This window comes from Marmota marmota, unplaced genomic scaffold (assembly GCF_001458135.2).
Source record: "Marmota marmota marmota unplaced genomic scaffold, marMar, whole genome shotgun sequence".
NCBI lineage: Eukaryota > Metazoa > Chordata > Mammalia > Rodentia > Sciuridae > Marmota > Marmota marmota.
Window position 1 is genome coordinate 5,933,225 of NW_026000130.1, and position 15,606 is coordinate 5,948,830.

Here is a 15,606-nt window from a genome sequence, read left to right on the forward strand (position 1 = left end):
TTAACCTACAGTTACTTACTCTGCTAAAGAAGAAGCAGAACTAATTCTTCCTCTCTAGGTTTTGTTACCCCTACTTGAATTTCTCTGCATCCCCCTGTCTCATTTCCTTCCCAGTCTCTGGTACCACTATCCCTTTTTGTTCTTTTTGAGACTGATTCATTAGTTTCCACAAATGACTGAGAACTTGTGGCATTTCTCTTTCAGTGTCTGGCTTATTTTACTTAACATGATCATCTCTAGTTCCATCCATGTTAATGAAAATGACAGGATTTTTATGGCTGAATAATGGTTCATTGTGTGTATGTGTGTGTGTGTGTGTGTATAATTTTCTTTATCCATTCATCCACTAGAGGGCATCCAGGTAGGTTCCATGTTTTAGCTATTATCAATTGTCCTCCAATAGACATGGGAGTTCAGGTATTTTTTTTGGTATAATGAGTCCCTCTCCTTTGGCTCTATACCTAGTAGTTGGGTTGCTGGATCATATGGTGGTTCTATTTTTAGTTTTCTAAAGAATCAACCTACTGTTTTCCATAATGGCTGTACTAATTTATGTTCCTGCAGTATGAGTTTTCTTTTCTTCTTGTCCTCTTTAGCATTTGTTATTTTATAAAGTAATCTTTATATTACCCACTACTTCGAGATTCCACCAATGTCCTATAGAAAACTTCTATAGGTCTAATTCTGATGTCAACTATGCACTGTACTGTCCGTAGTACGCCGACAACACATTGTTCTGTTTATCATATCTTGAAAATATTCTAAAAACTAGGAAAGCCTAACTCTTCTTGAAATTGACTTCAGAATTATTGCATTGGGTTGCAAAGTATAATCAGTTATGGTGTCCTCTTAATTTGGGGCTTTATTGAATTTAGACATTGGTTTTGTTCCTCTACATTTCAGAGTCCTCTCTCTGATTTTCCAGAAAAATCCCTGTGCTCAGAAGTGATTATAAGAAAGCTGTCCATGGAGTCAAGTTGCTGCTGAGAGTTAGTCATGGAAACCAGCCTTGGGAGTCTGCTGCATAGTGACATTTGTCATTGAATGTTCTAATTTAAGATTCTGATTCATCTGGTGGAGAGTAAGCCAGGAAGGAGAAAATGGAAAGAAGAGGAGGGGAAGAGGATAAAATGCTAGTGCATTGGGTTGGATGAGACACTCCCAGATATCACGGTATCCAGTGCAGCATCCATCCCAGTATCCAGCCCAGGGCAGAGATGGAGCCCGTTCTCAGTACATGTTGCCCGAACCTGCATTAATCACAACTGGTCTGCCTCTTTCAGTAAGTACTTACCTCCTTATGATACTTACTAATAGGCCTTCTTTAATGTCTTTGAGAAAAGTGGTACGGTTTTGCTGCTCACTGGTATTTCAGGTCATGGTACAGAGTCATCCCTGGGAACCACATATTTCTATATCTATTTATTATTAGTCTTTCACCAATAGAATGCAAGGGTCGCCTTGGAGGGAATCTGGTCTCTCATCTCACAGTCTTTGGCAAGCAGTAGACACTCCATTAATGTTTAGAGAGAATAAATGGATGGATGATTAAACTTAATATGGAATTGAACAGGAAAGCAGTCTACATTTTAATTCTCATATACATCCCCATATGTCATGCAGTTATGATTATTGTTATTTCTGAATGAATTAACACCCCCCCAAAAAAAAATGCTCTTAGTCTTCTGTCTGGAAAAAATGAATGGGGAGAGAACAGTGGGAGCAAAAGTGTCATTTAAGCTGGAAAAATTACGAATACATGGAAACAAATGGCAGATGACTAAATACAACTCAAGCATGTATCAGAACTAGGTCAACTAGATGCACACAAAAATTTATTTATACTTCTAATTAGAAAACATATTTAAATACCAAATAACCCTAATAAAAGCCACCCAATGGAGAAGAATAATAAAATCGAAGGTGAAAATGCATGGAAGCAATAAATAAAATGAAGTGATGTTTCTTTAAGAAACTAATGTAGTCACTAAACCACCAGGTAGCCTAATTAAGACAAAAAGGAGATTCCACAAAGTTGAATAGAGAACGAGGAAATGATCACCAAGGAAAAATTATCAGAGGATAATTAGTACATGTCTGCCAGTTAATGGAGAAACCTGGGTGAAATGAAGGGCCTGCTACCAAATAGGCTACAAAGAATAAGCCTTGGCTGACCTTCCTGAGAAAAGTACACCCACAACTCTCTCCCATTCCCTGCTTCCTGTCGCACCTCCTCACCAGGTGAAGTATTGAAAGTCATTAGTGAGAAGTGACTGTCCTGATCTGTGGGCAGAGAGATTCCTCCACCACATCCCTAGGACTCACCATAGTGGAGACCAGGTGGAGGACACTCAGGGTAAGAGCACTGGTCAGGGCTGGCTCTTGTCTATGGTGTTTGTATTTAAGAAGAGGAAACTGAGACCCTCATGTGTCAGCAATATGTTGATTAGAACCCTCATTATTAAACATAAGGATGAGAACTTCTGAAATAATGGCCACCAGTGATTTTCGACCCTGGCTCTACATTGGCATAACCTGGTTAGCCTTTAAAAATACAAATTCCTGGAGCTAAGGGTGCAGCTTAGTGGTAAAACACTTAGCTAACTTAGCTAGCATGAGTTTAGGCCTTGGATTTATTCCACACCCCCCTTCTCAGTACTCATTCTGCAGAGCTCCTGCCTTAACTGGCATGAGGTAAAGCTAGCCACCTGCATTTCTGGAACCCCACAGATGATTCTGATGCCTGGCCCAAGGAGGAAAAAATTGAATTAATTGTAAAAACTGGGATGAATCCATTGTTATGGGTGAGTCAGAGATACCACTGGCCCTGACCTTGACTCTGGGTCTCATAGTTGACAGTCCTCAAATGCCAGGCAGTGCACTGCTCTTCTGATCACAGGAAAGCTGTGAGGATAATGTGACTAGCTATTCCAACAGGTCTCCAACTTGAATACATAGCAATTGTGATAATAATCACCATTACCCAGAAGGCTTGGGTAAGTACAGATTCCCAGGTCCTGTTCCTCCTAGTTCCTGATTCAGAGATAGAGATCATCCAATGAGGGCCACGAAGCAACCAAGATAAAAACCACCATATCTGCTACAACCTGATCTAGGAAGTGCTCCACAATAGCCCCGCCATGCTGTCTCTCTGTGCCTGTCTCTCTGGCTCACTTCACTAAAACAATGACCTCTGATTCCATTCATGCTTGTTGCAAATGATAGGATTCCATTCTTTTTTGTGACTGAATTGCATGCCGGGTGTATATGTACCATGTTTTCTTTATCCATTCATCAGTGAATGTACACCTGGGTTGCTGCAATTTCTTGGCTATTGTGAGTAGCAAGGAACATAGGAATTCAGATGCTTCTCTGAACTACTGGCTTCATTTCTTGTGGACCCAATAGTGGGATTTCTGGATCATGGGGTAGTTCTATTTCTGGTTTTCTGAGGAACCTCTATCCTGTTTTCCATAGTGGCTGTACTAATTTACATTCCCATCAACACTGTGCAAGTGTTCTAGTTCCTCCACATCTCCACCAATATGCATTTTTGTTGATCATTTTGGCAATGACCTTTCTTGCTAGGGTGAGTGATGTCTCATGGCAGTTTTGATTTGTGTTTCCCTGATTATTAGTGATGTAGAGAATTTTTTTCATATAATTATTATTTGTATGCTTTCTTTTGAGAAAAGTCTGTTTAGGTCCATGGCCCATTTTTAAATCAGGTAATTTATATTTTTGCTATTGAGCTTTTAGAGTTCCTTATATATTCTGGATGCAACCCTTATCAGATGTCTACTTTGCAAATATTTTCTCATTCCATAGGTTGTGTCTAGACTCCGTTGATTGTTTCCTTTTCTATGTAGCATTGTAGTTCGATGTATTATCATTCATCTGTTTTTGCTTTTGTTCCCTGTGTTGCTTTTGGGGTCCCCTTCAAATCTTTGCCTATTCTAACATCTCACAGTCTTTCTCCATGTTTTTTTCTAATAGTTTTATAGTTTTGGGTTTTACATTTAAGCCTTGAATCCATTTTGGGTTGAGCTTTGTAATTGGTGAGATAGGGATCTAGTTTATTCTAAATCTAGCCTACTTCAAATACCCGATGTGATGCAGAGACAATGACAAGAAAAATATGTATACATTCTGTACAGACACAATTTTATTTTATTTTTTTAGAATATTTGGACCTGTGGTTGGTTGAATCTGCTGTAGCAGGACCTGCAGATACAGAGGACCAACTGTCTGTGGATGTATGAGAGGGGATATATTGGGGAACTTGGCAAAGTCTCTGTCAGCTGTAGAGCCAGGGAAGCCAGTAGTGTAGCTCAGTCCAAGTCTGAAGCCACAGAACCAGAGAGGCAGATGGTGTCCCTCTTAGTCTGAGGCCAAAGACCTGAGAACCTGTGGGGCCACTGGTGCAGGTCCCAGAGTCCAAAGACTGAAGAACCTGGTGAGTAATGTCCAAAGGCAGAAGTGTGTCCTAGCTCCAGGAAATAGAATGTCTCCCCCTCCTCCCCCTCCTCCTCCTCCTCCTCCTCCTTTTTGTTCTATTGAGGATCTTGGCTGATTACACCTTGCCTGCCCTCATTGGGTGAGGATGGGTCTTCCCTACTCAGTCTATTGACTCAACTGCCTTTGCACTCAGTGGACCCCCCATTCTCCCCTTCCAAGTCTCTCCCCATTTCTGGCTCCTCACCCCTCATGCTCACAGGCTACCCAGAGCCAAACTGACTCAGGATCTCAGAGGGATCTCAGAGGGATCTCAGAGCCTGGCTTCAGAGGAGAGGGTTAAAGTTTCCCATGCCTAGGAGCCAGCTTCACTGTCTCACCTCACTGCCCAAGGCTGATCTGTAACCCACTGCTATATAAACAGGTGGCCAATCCTGGGACAGCAGTGCCTGCAGCCATGGCCAGCATGTTAAGCCTCGGTACCAGAGCTGGGACCCCAGAGCTGCCTATATTATCTAAAATTGCTGATATTCTGTCTTTGCTGTCTGTTGGGTAATGGTGATGACCTTTGGGCTGAGAGCACGTGAAAGCCTAAAGGGTTTTCAACATGGACATGAAGGTTAGAAGAAAAAAGCATCTTCAAGTGACAGAGGTGTGGCATAACACAGAGAACAGTAAGCATGTGCACAAATGTCACTTTCTATCGGAGTCGTTTTCTCATGTGTGACACGTGCATTTGTGGTCTATTTCTATCTCTTCCTCATGGGCGAACAACTTCAAACCTTGAGCCAACCATTTTTCCCAGTTTGCCTGAGAAAGTTCTAGGGATAGGCAGCTTGAAACAAAAACAAAACAAATCAAAACAAGAACACATTGTTTTTTGAAATGGTCACCCATTCTGTCGCCTTCCCTTAGGGGCAAGCAATTCACTTACCCCCAAGCTTCAGGCATTCCCCCCACTGGCCGCCAAATGCTGCAGTCTGGCTGGGCACAAATCACGAGCCACTGAAGCAGGAACAAACTTTATTTCTGAACTCCACCAGCACACTCCACACATGCTCCCGTGAACTCCTCCCGATAGCCACGCGGCTCGTCCAGGAAGCAGCAGCAGGAAATATCCTCCAAAAATCCCTCCTCCTGCACTTCCCTAACCAATGGGAACTCTCCAGGAATCCCCGGGAATCCCCACGAGAACTCCAAAGTAGCGGCCAAGGCGGATAGAATGCCTCTCCTGTCAACCAATACTATTTATAAAATGCCAGGGTCATTCCGACTCGGCTGTGGCTCTCAGCAGCTGGGGAGGGTGGGGTCCTGTCACACGGCCCAACCTGGCAGACGGCCTAGTGCCCCTGCAGAGGCCGTATCGGGGGTGGGGCAAGCAGCCGCCCGTTAGGCTCATGGCCAGTACAGGCCTGGCTATGGGGATAGCATAAGGTCCTGGGCACCTGCCTGGGTACCGCCACCTCCCATATGTTGCTTCCTGAGCAGGCCACTCTGCCAGGAGCAAGACAAAGGCTTGGAGCTGCCACCAAAGAGGCCATCCCAGCTACTGGTCAGCATCTCACTCTGACACCCACTGCCCCACACCCTTGCCACCGCTGCCAGCCCTGACACTCTTGGCTCCAGCCTTAGGACTCCCCATGTGGCCACCGGATGCCACCTTCATTGCCCTGCAGCTGGACTCCTGTTCCTGCTGCAGGATGAAGATGCTCACTACTGTGCACCTCTGTTGTTGCTTCCCCTGCTTCTGGACTCTTCTGGTGCCTCTGCCACTGTGCAGCAACTGAACTCCCAAACCCCAGCTGGACTCTGACGCTGCCCACCCAGGCCCCACCGTCACTGCCATTCACCCAATGCCTGACGCCCCACCCCTATACCGAGCCTGGAGCCCTGATGCAACTGAGTGTTGCTGCTGCCCCTGCCAGACTCTGGAGCTCTACCCTGCTGCCACCAGACTTTAACATGGACACCAGACAGTGACACTCAGCACCGGGGCCAACTTCATTGCAAGTGCAGCTGGACCCTTCTCACTATGGCAGGACAAAAAGTCTTAAGGCTGGATGCCTCTGTTGTTGACACCACTCTTTCTGGATTCTTCCACTGTCACTGCCACCATAAGTAGGAAGCAAGGGAACTCCCAAATCGCAGCCGGATGTTGACACCTCCACAGACACCCCCACCCCACACCAATACTCAACTCCTGACCTCTGATGCCTGATGCCCTATGCCCAAAGCAGCTGCATGTAGCTGCTATTGCTACCAGACACCACCATTCCATGATGGTACCATTGCAGTGAATTGACCCCAAGGCTGCTGCTGTGCCCAAGACCACAAGAGCTGGGAACCTGGGCATTCTCCATCACAGTCGCCTCACCAGAGTCCATTGCATGCTTCCTGCCTTTCGTCCCCAGGACCATCCACTGGTCCTTCAGGACCCTTGAGGAGTTGCGGTGCTAACTCAGGGAACTCATCCAAGGATAAAAAGTGAGTACTTTAAATAAAGGTTGCAGTCCTTACAGCAGGCAGTGGGCAGGGCTAGGTAGGTCCAGATCACTGGTGAGGGGTGGGGGCAGAGCCTGGGGGCTGTTGGTCAGGTTTGGACCTGACCCTGTGGGGCAAGCTAGAGAGAGATCTCTGGTGGCTCTGGGAGTCCAGGCCTGGGAGCACCTTCTGATTCTTTCTCCTGAGCTTCCCACCCTGTCTCCTTCTCCCATCCTCCACTCCTCCCTGAGGGGACTCTGGCTCTTGGAGACAGGGTCATTGGACACTGGGTCTCTGGGGCAGTGGTGTGAGACCCAGATACATTGTAGCAGGCTGAGGACAGCCAGAGTGACTGGACTCTACCCACCTGGACTTGGGGCAAAGCAGCCTCTTTGGAAAATAACCTCCTAGATCTACCAAATTTAGCCTGACATTGGCTTCTTCCAAGAGATTATCAAGAAAAGAAAAAAAAAAGTTTGTCTTGCTAAAGGGTCCTGTGAGGAGAGGCAAAGACTTCAGAGTGGGTAGAGCTGGATTCAAATCCCTCTTACCTGGGTGAACTTGACCAGGGTACAGAACTAGGTACAACTTTGGGTTTGCATCTGGTAAAGTAAATATGGTGAAAAGGATAAGCCAGAGGTAAATGAAGCTGTTGAGAACTATCTAAACTTTGGGAGCCAGGTTGGCATTCAGCATTATTTCCATGCAGAAATATATTCTGAGATTAAGGTTAACTCATTTAGAAATGGACTTTTGGAAGGCAATATTCCTGTGAGGCAGGGAGTTGAAATTTACGTTTTTAAATGAAATATTAATATATGGAAGATCATAAGCCAAAACATAAGATGTTGGATCAGAATCATGATATTATATTTTATATATTTATATTTTCAAATTTGTTTAAAGTTACATTGAGATAAATCTATATATTTCAAGCCTCCTGGGATATCCCCCACCTCTGCCACACACACATGGAGCACTGTCCACAACCCCTTACTCTTCTTTAGTGTCACCAACTATCAGAATACATGTATATATACCTACGCAGGTATACATTATGTAATATTTTGTTCCTTTTGGCCTGTTTTGGAACTTCCCCAAAATAGAATCTCATTCTCACATCCATTCTTCTGCAACTTTCCCTCCTTAATTTGCACTCCTTCAGCTGAGCATCAGGAATAAAGAACCAGCAGACAAGCTTTCAGAAGGACACCAGCCCTGCTCCAGTCACACTGGAAGCTGACTAGCCTGCACACGTCCAAATCTTGAGGAAACATCAGCCCTGCTTCAGCTACCAGGGGGCTGGCTGATCAACACAAGGTTGATCAAGATAAACTAACCAATAGGAAAATGGACTGTTTTATCCTCTAAGTTGGCTCTTACAGTGTGATTAATTGCCACCCATTACTTCTGTCATATAAATAGTCCTTTCTTTTGCATTGATTCTAGGACAGATAACAATCAAACATGTAGGTAACAATATGAGAAAACTAACCCATTTACCAGTTCAAACCTGAAAGGGCATTATAGTTGGGGTCCAAGCTCACTATTTGGAGGATGGTTTCCTATTCTTAGTAGATTCAAAAGCTTAATTGATATAGAAGGGATTATGCTGTTAACTTGTTTATTGCTTCCATGTTTGTTTCCCCTTTACGTTAAAACTAGTGGGTCTATTATAGAAGCAGCTGTTTAAAAAAAAGAGAGAAACAACAACTACAATAGACATTAGACAAAGCTTTAAAGCAAGAAGATAATGATGCTCTTTGATTTAAAGGATTAAATAATGAGCATCCAAGGGGGTAATGATGTGGTCCCCCAAAGATCCCCCACTTTAACTGTAACACATAAGCCTCTCTTCTAGTCAAGAATATATTTTTAAGAAGTCAGCAGTATTTCTAGAGTGCTCATTGTGTTTTGAGCTCCTCTTTGTTGTGAAGGCCAGGTTTCTTTCTTGTAAAGGCCTGCAAGGCTGGGGTTGTGGCTCAATGGTAGAGCACCTGCTTAGCACATGAGGCATGGGGTTTGATTCTCAGCACCACGTAAAAATAAAGCAAGAAAATAAAGGTACTGTGCCCATCTATAACTTAAAAAAAATTTAGGTCTCAAATCAAGTTTGTTGATGTGTAAGTTTCTGTTTTCTAAGAATACGGAACAAAAAGTAACTGTTATGTTAACCATTGTGTTGTGTAGCCACCCACTGAGTAGAAATCTCAGAGAATTTCCAGACATGGAGTCCAGAGATTGTTTGGCATTAGCCCCTTTGGATTGCTTCAGCTTAAACCTACTTCCTGCAAATTCCTCAGGTGTCCAGCCTCATCTGTCCTATATCAATGCCTGCTTGGAATGCTACAGTGTCCCCATTCTTGAAGGGCATGCAGAGACAGTCTCTCTGACTGTGCCACAGTATGAATTCTATGCAAAGTCATTCATCACAAAACACTAAAGGCAGGTTACACTACAGTGACTCCCTGGAAGTAACGTTAATGTTGCATGATAAAACCTGTACACCTATATTGAATTGCCATGCTATACCCCATAAAGATATACAAATAATATATATGAATAAAAATTTTTAGCCTGGTAGAAAATGTGAGAACTCTGAATGCCATGTTTGATTTTGTGTTATTTTAAACATTATGCTGTAATAATATTTAATATCATTACATTTTTTTAAATCTCAAAAAAATCAGAATTTTGTACCATAATATTGTCAATAAAGCAAACAATTTATTGATTAGGACATATGTTTTCCTGTTTTTAAATCTAACAGTTGAATTAAAGTTTTGTACCAGACACCAACTCCATCAGAATCTCAGTCTGGTGAAGCCACAGCTTGGTGCCTGCCCAAGCAAGTGCCCACATGTGCCTGGCTCTTTGTCACTCAGTAGATAGGAGCTCTAGATAGGAGCTCTGACCCAGGGTGGTGGGACCTGCATTCCAGCCCCCTTAGTGCTCTGCTTTAATTTCTTATCTGTGGGGACTTGTGTCCAATATGCCCCTGGGGCTGATGAAGATCAGTGAGGAACTTCATCAAGTTAAAGAAATCTGACTGGTCTACTGTGTAAGGAGGGGCATCCTGTCAAAGCTGTCTCTGTGGCTGACTCCCACTCTCTACCTGCTTTCCTGTGTGGTCTTTATGGAAGGCAGGGGAATTTTGTTCACTTGTCATGTAGCCTGCTAGCTCCAAGGCAAAGGGACCCTCCTCTGACCTCTATCTGCCAAACCAAAGAAGATAATTTTTGTCAGTTCTCTAAGGAGATGAGAGAGATTAGATCGCAGTTAATAGTGAGCATTGAAATGCAAACCAATAACAGGGCAATGTCATGGGTTTTCTTTATGTGGTTTTTAAGATTTTCTTTAAATACATTTAAGGCAAGTGGGTAAACAGATAATGGTATACAAATAATCAGAACAGAGGAAGCCAATTAAGAAATATACCAAGAAAAATTAATGGAGTCCTTACTAACTCTTGACAGGATCTGTTGGGGTCATTGAAAAGCTAGAATTTATGGTCATAGGTATCTCAATCTATATCAGAAGAGAAATCGTCTCAGTATTGCAGGAGAAAAAAGTTAAATTCTGTCTGGCCATTGACCCCAATACTCATACTAACATAGCATTTATTTGTAAATGAAGGACCCCCTTAATAGGATGGCCACCATGACAGTTCTGGAGAGGACCAACTAAGGTCAAAAACTCTACTCTTGACATGAAGGAGTGGGGCAACTGAAAGAGTGGTGAAGGTGGACCCAGTTCTCAGGGCAACCATAAAACACCAATGAATTTGGAGACAGCACTGTTTCCTTTGTCGTTCTCTGCTGGGAGCTGATGTACTCTCCTGAGAGTGCTCTTTATTTGAGCCTTACTTTACTTTTACTTATGAAAAGAAAAGTCATCTTGCATGGTTTTTCATGTCTGACTTCAAATTTTCTTTCTTTGGGTCACAAGAAGTGAGATTTGAAGCTTCAACTCCTCACTCTCCTGTGACATCTAATCTGGTGCTTCCACTCAGACTGACAGCCATCTACAGGACAGGCATTTGAACTTCACCCTGTTCCTCTCCCAGCTCTGTTTGAGATAATGACTAAATTAGCCTCTAATATCTTGCATTTTGCTTTGGGATTCTCTGTGTACTCCTTTTCTCTGCCAAAACCTCTTCCATATGTGACACCCGTGCTCTGTTTGCTTGATGTCATTTTTGTTGTCACTGTTCATCTTTTATTCCTGTTAATAACTGTAGTGACAACTTTTTTTTCCTGCTGACATGCAGATGTACACTCTCTCTTGTTTTTTTGTTTTTTTTTTTTTGTGGCATTCTTTTGAGCAAGGCCATCAGAGAAGCATTGAGGCTCCACTGTTGTGGCTGTTGCCTTATGGTGTCCCCCTGACTCTCTTCAATAATGAGCATCACACCACCTTCTTTTAGAGGCTATTCCCAGAAGCTGCAGGGCAATGAGTTCCCCATCTTTACCTACGTACAAATCACCTCATGGGGCACTAGTTTAAGATATCTCACAGCTAGGAAAACTTTTCTCAGCTGATGTCTTTTCCTCACCAAAATGGTAATTATTGTTCTTTCTCTGTGGTACTTTTGCATGAACCCTATGTCCCCTCACATTTATTATTCCAAGGGAAAGCCAAGGAATGCAATGATCCTTGCCCTTTTCTATGTCACTTATCCTATTGTTATTTTTGGACTATGTTTTCAACAGAGTGACACAATAACCCCCGCATCCCCCCCCACCACCCACTTTTCAAAATCATGCCCATCTTACTCTTAAAATTCTCTGCAAAAGGATTAAGAGTCACTTCTCCAAGTTAAGTCAACTGGCTGGCATAAAGGCATTATTAAACATCTTTCTTCAATAAGATTACCAGCTTCAGCAACAGAGGGTTCAGCAAATGATGCACAAGTAAATATACACACTTACATACATATATAATTTGGACAGCCATTCTACACACAGAATTTTTAAGGAACCACACAGGGATGCCTCCTGGTTCTGGGTTTAAAATGGAATATATGGGAGGGACGCCTTCATACATTCATCTCTCTTGCCTGTCAGTACTGCTGAGGGACTCCTGGGGTATTGACAGACTATGTTTAGGAAGTCTGAACTACAATAGTCTTTCCTTAGTAGACTCATGTTGCAGAGAGGAAGGAAAATGGCCAGAAGTCCCCTACATACAGGCTTTTTTACTGAGGGATCAAAAAGATTTACGTGCTATGTACAGCACTGATGATGCCTTTCTAGCAATGATGAGTCAAAACATTACTGGCTTAGAGTACCCCCCAAACCACACCTTCCTTCCTTTCAACAGTATACTTTATATATATGTCAAAATAGAATTCTCCCACTCTCCTCTGAACTCACCATTATGTACTGCTCCCACTCACTGCCATACTGGTATCCCTCATCATAATCCTGTCCCTATTCAGCCCATTGCCAGGTTACACCCATTGCAAGAGACAAATGGAGAATCTGGACTGGTAGGAATGCAGGTACCTTTTTCTATGCAAGATATAAAACAATTCCAACAGGATTTAGGAAGGTATACTGATGACCCTAATGAATATATAGAGGGATTCCCACATCTGACCAAGGCTTTTGAAGTAATCTAGAGAGATGTAACAGGAATTTTGAGTCAAACTCTAGAAAACAGAGAGAGTCATCAGGAGACAGAAGCTGCTAAGGTTTGGGAGATGATCTATGTAAATATATGACTAACACTGTATACCTGTGGGTCCTTCTGCCATTCCAATTGAGCATCCTCATTGGAATTATGATGAATCACCTGGAAGGTGGCACAGGGATCATGTGATCATTTGTCTCAAGGGAGGACTTAAAAACAGTAGGATGAAACCTACTCCATGCCATTGGCATCAATTGATAAGGAGTTGAGGTGAAATCCCATGGCTTTTGTAGAAAGATTGAAGAAAAGATTAGTAAAATATACAAACTTAGATCCTGTATCTCTGGAAGGGCAACTTATTTCAAAAGACAAATTTATTCTCCAATTTGCTCCAGATATTATAAATTACAAAATTGGTAGCAGACCCTGGGAATTCCCTTAAAGGTAGCCATCCAGGTCTTTTATGATTGAACCAGGAGGAAACTTTAAGAGACCTATGAAAAAAGAAAAGAGGAACAAGAGACCAGTTCAATTATTGACTGCAGCTCTTAATGGCCACCCCCTTTTCTCCCCACAGGACCTTTGAGCCTCTGAAGGCATCTGTCATCATTACAGAAAGTGAAGGCACTAGAAGAAAGATCACCCAATTGATGGCAGGCTTCCAAAGACTTCTTGCCCTATATGTGGCAGGAGAGGCCACTGTACACACGCCTGTACTCCCAGTGGCTGGGGAGGCTGAGGCAGGCAACTTTGCAAGTACAAAGCCAGCCTCAGCAAACCATCAAGGCCCTAAGCAACTCAGCAAGACCTTGTCTCTGAATAAAATATAAAAAATGGTTGGGGATGTTGCTCAGTGGTAAATTGCCCCTGGGTTCAGTTCCTGGTACCCAGCCCCCACAAAAAAAGAGATTTGTGTTTCCCAATAGGTGCCCTGTCCTCAACACCCTTGCCACAGAGACAACTTTTTAGTTGGTGGTTTTCTAGAACTTTCTGGTGGAGGAAATTGCTGGTGTCTGGATACAACTCATTGTATCCAATATTGCTGTGTCTCCTGTTGTATCAATCTTATTGTGATAGTCGTGTCTTCTTGTTTTTCTCACAGGGCATTTGCCTCTAAGATGGTATTAGAATCTGTTTCTCCTACATCAGATATTGTGGCCCCCTGGATAGGCCTTAACTCATAATCAAGAGCATTTCGCTGGTAATGATTTGATTTAATCACCCTTGTCCCTCATATGATTTTGGGTTTCCAACCTTGGCAGGGGTATTAGATAACAGTTAGTAGTGAGCAGTGGAATGCAAACCAATAACATGGCAAGGTAATGGGTTTTCTTTAAAGTTATTTTTAAGGTTTTTTTTTTTTAAAGTTACTTTTAAGGCAAGTGGGTAACCAGATAAATAGAAAAATAACAGGTATGGAAACCTTAAAGAATAAACAGGGAAAAAAAGACCCCATCATGATACACATCCAGAAAGGAAGATTAATGCACAGGACTTAATGCAGCCACAGTGAGTAAACAGGCTACACACAACCAGATGACGACTCACAAATACTGAGTGGAAAGAGCAAAATGTGCTGTATGTTCCCATCCTTGACACCTTCAAAGCCAGGAGAGACCAACTACTCTTTGGGGTGTGAGGACAAGGTAATGACAAAAGCCAGGGCCAAGGCCATCTTAGGGGTGGAGCAAGCAGGTCAGGAAGAATGTGTGTGTGATTCCATGGTGCTGGGGAAGCTGCAGGTCCTGATTGAGAAGTGGGTGTCAGCCACATTAATGGTGCAATTCGTCAGCCCCCACAGATATACTGTATGTATTTTGCATATATATTTTATTTCACAAAGATCACACAAAAAGGAACCACCCCGACCCTAGGCCTGTGTTGGTCTTCACAGGGCACTGGATCACTCATGTCTTGCCCAGATTGTCTTAATGGGGAAGACTGGGTAGGGAGCTGCCAGGGCCAGAGGACAAGCCACTCAGGTGACCCTGGGCCAATGACCATCAAATACCATTTTCATTCCTTCCCCTGGGGTGTCCTCCTGCCCCCAGCAGTGCCATACATGTGCTCCATACCTCTTGTGGTCTGTTATGTTGACCTGGGGACCTGGCTTCCTGGCTCTGTCAGGCTGCCTGGAGTGGCATTATCTGACCAAGATTTGTTTCTTACAAAAGGGATTGGCTCTGATGAAGTGAGCACCCCTGCATGCATGGTTAATGGACTCTCTGGAATGGTGTCTTTAGTATTCATTTATGTATGTGGTCATCTGCTCACTTACTTACAGTTGGGAAGAACCTTTGACTATGTGTGAAGATACCAGTCATATAACAGTGGGAACTCCATCTCCATGTCAGGCACCTCATCAGGGATACAAGGTAGAATACTTGTCCTTGTGGAGAAGACAGGTGTGAGAACAGAAGACAGGTTCATGTGATGAATGCTGCAGAGCAGTCTGGGGCCCTGTGGGAGCCAGCAGTGAGCAAGGCAGGAAAGGGATCCCTAAAGAACTGATGTTTAGCTGGGCACTGTGGCACACACCTGTAATCTCAGAGGCTACAGAGGCTGAGACAAGAGGATGGTGAGTTCAAAGCCAGCCTCAGCAACGATGAGGCACTAAACAAATCAGTGAGACCCTGTCTCTAAATAAAATACAAAATAGGGCTGGGGATGTAGCTCAGTGGTTGAGTGCCCCTGAGTTCAATCCCTGGTACCAAAATAATAAAAAAGTGATGTTTATATGAAAATCAATAAACCTTACATTATACTACAGAGCAATAAAAGCAAAACCAGCATGGTATTGGCACCATTACATACATGTAGATCAATGGTATAGACTAAAAGACACAGAGACAAACCCACATGAATACAGTTATCTCATACTAGACAAAGGCACCAAAAACATATATTGGAGAAAAGATAGCCTCTTCAACAATGGTGCTGGGAAAACTGGAAATCCATATTTAGCAAAATGAAATTAAACTCGTATTTCTCACCCTGTGAGAAACTCAACTCAAAGTGCATCAAGAACTTACAACT

The 15,606-nt window shown here is 43.2% G+C and overlaps 1 protein-coding gene across 1 annotated transcript in view; it reads right to left on the minus strand.

Annotated features, from left to right (window-relative positions):
* Piwil3 (piwi like RNA-mediated gene silencing 3) overlaps positions 1-5,307 on the minus strand; it is a 36,147-nt gene extending 30,840 nt beyond the window's left edge. Inside the window, exon 1 of the mRNA XM_048785025.1 lies at positions 1,312-5,307. The gene's annotated coding sequence lies outside the window, so the exon portion shown is untranslated. The remainder of the gene's footprint in view (positions 1-1,311) is intronic.
* Between the last annotated feature and the right edge of the window lie 10,299 nt (positions 5,308-15,606).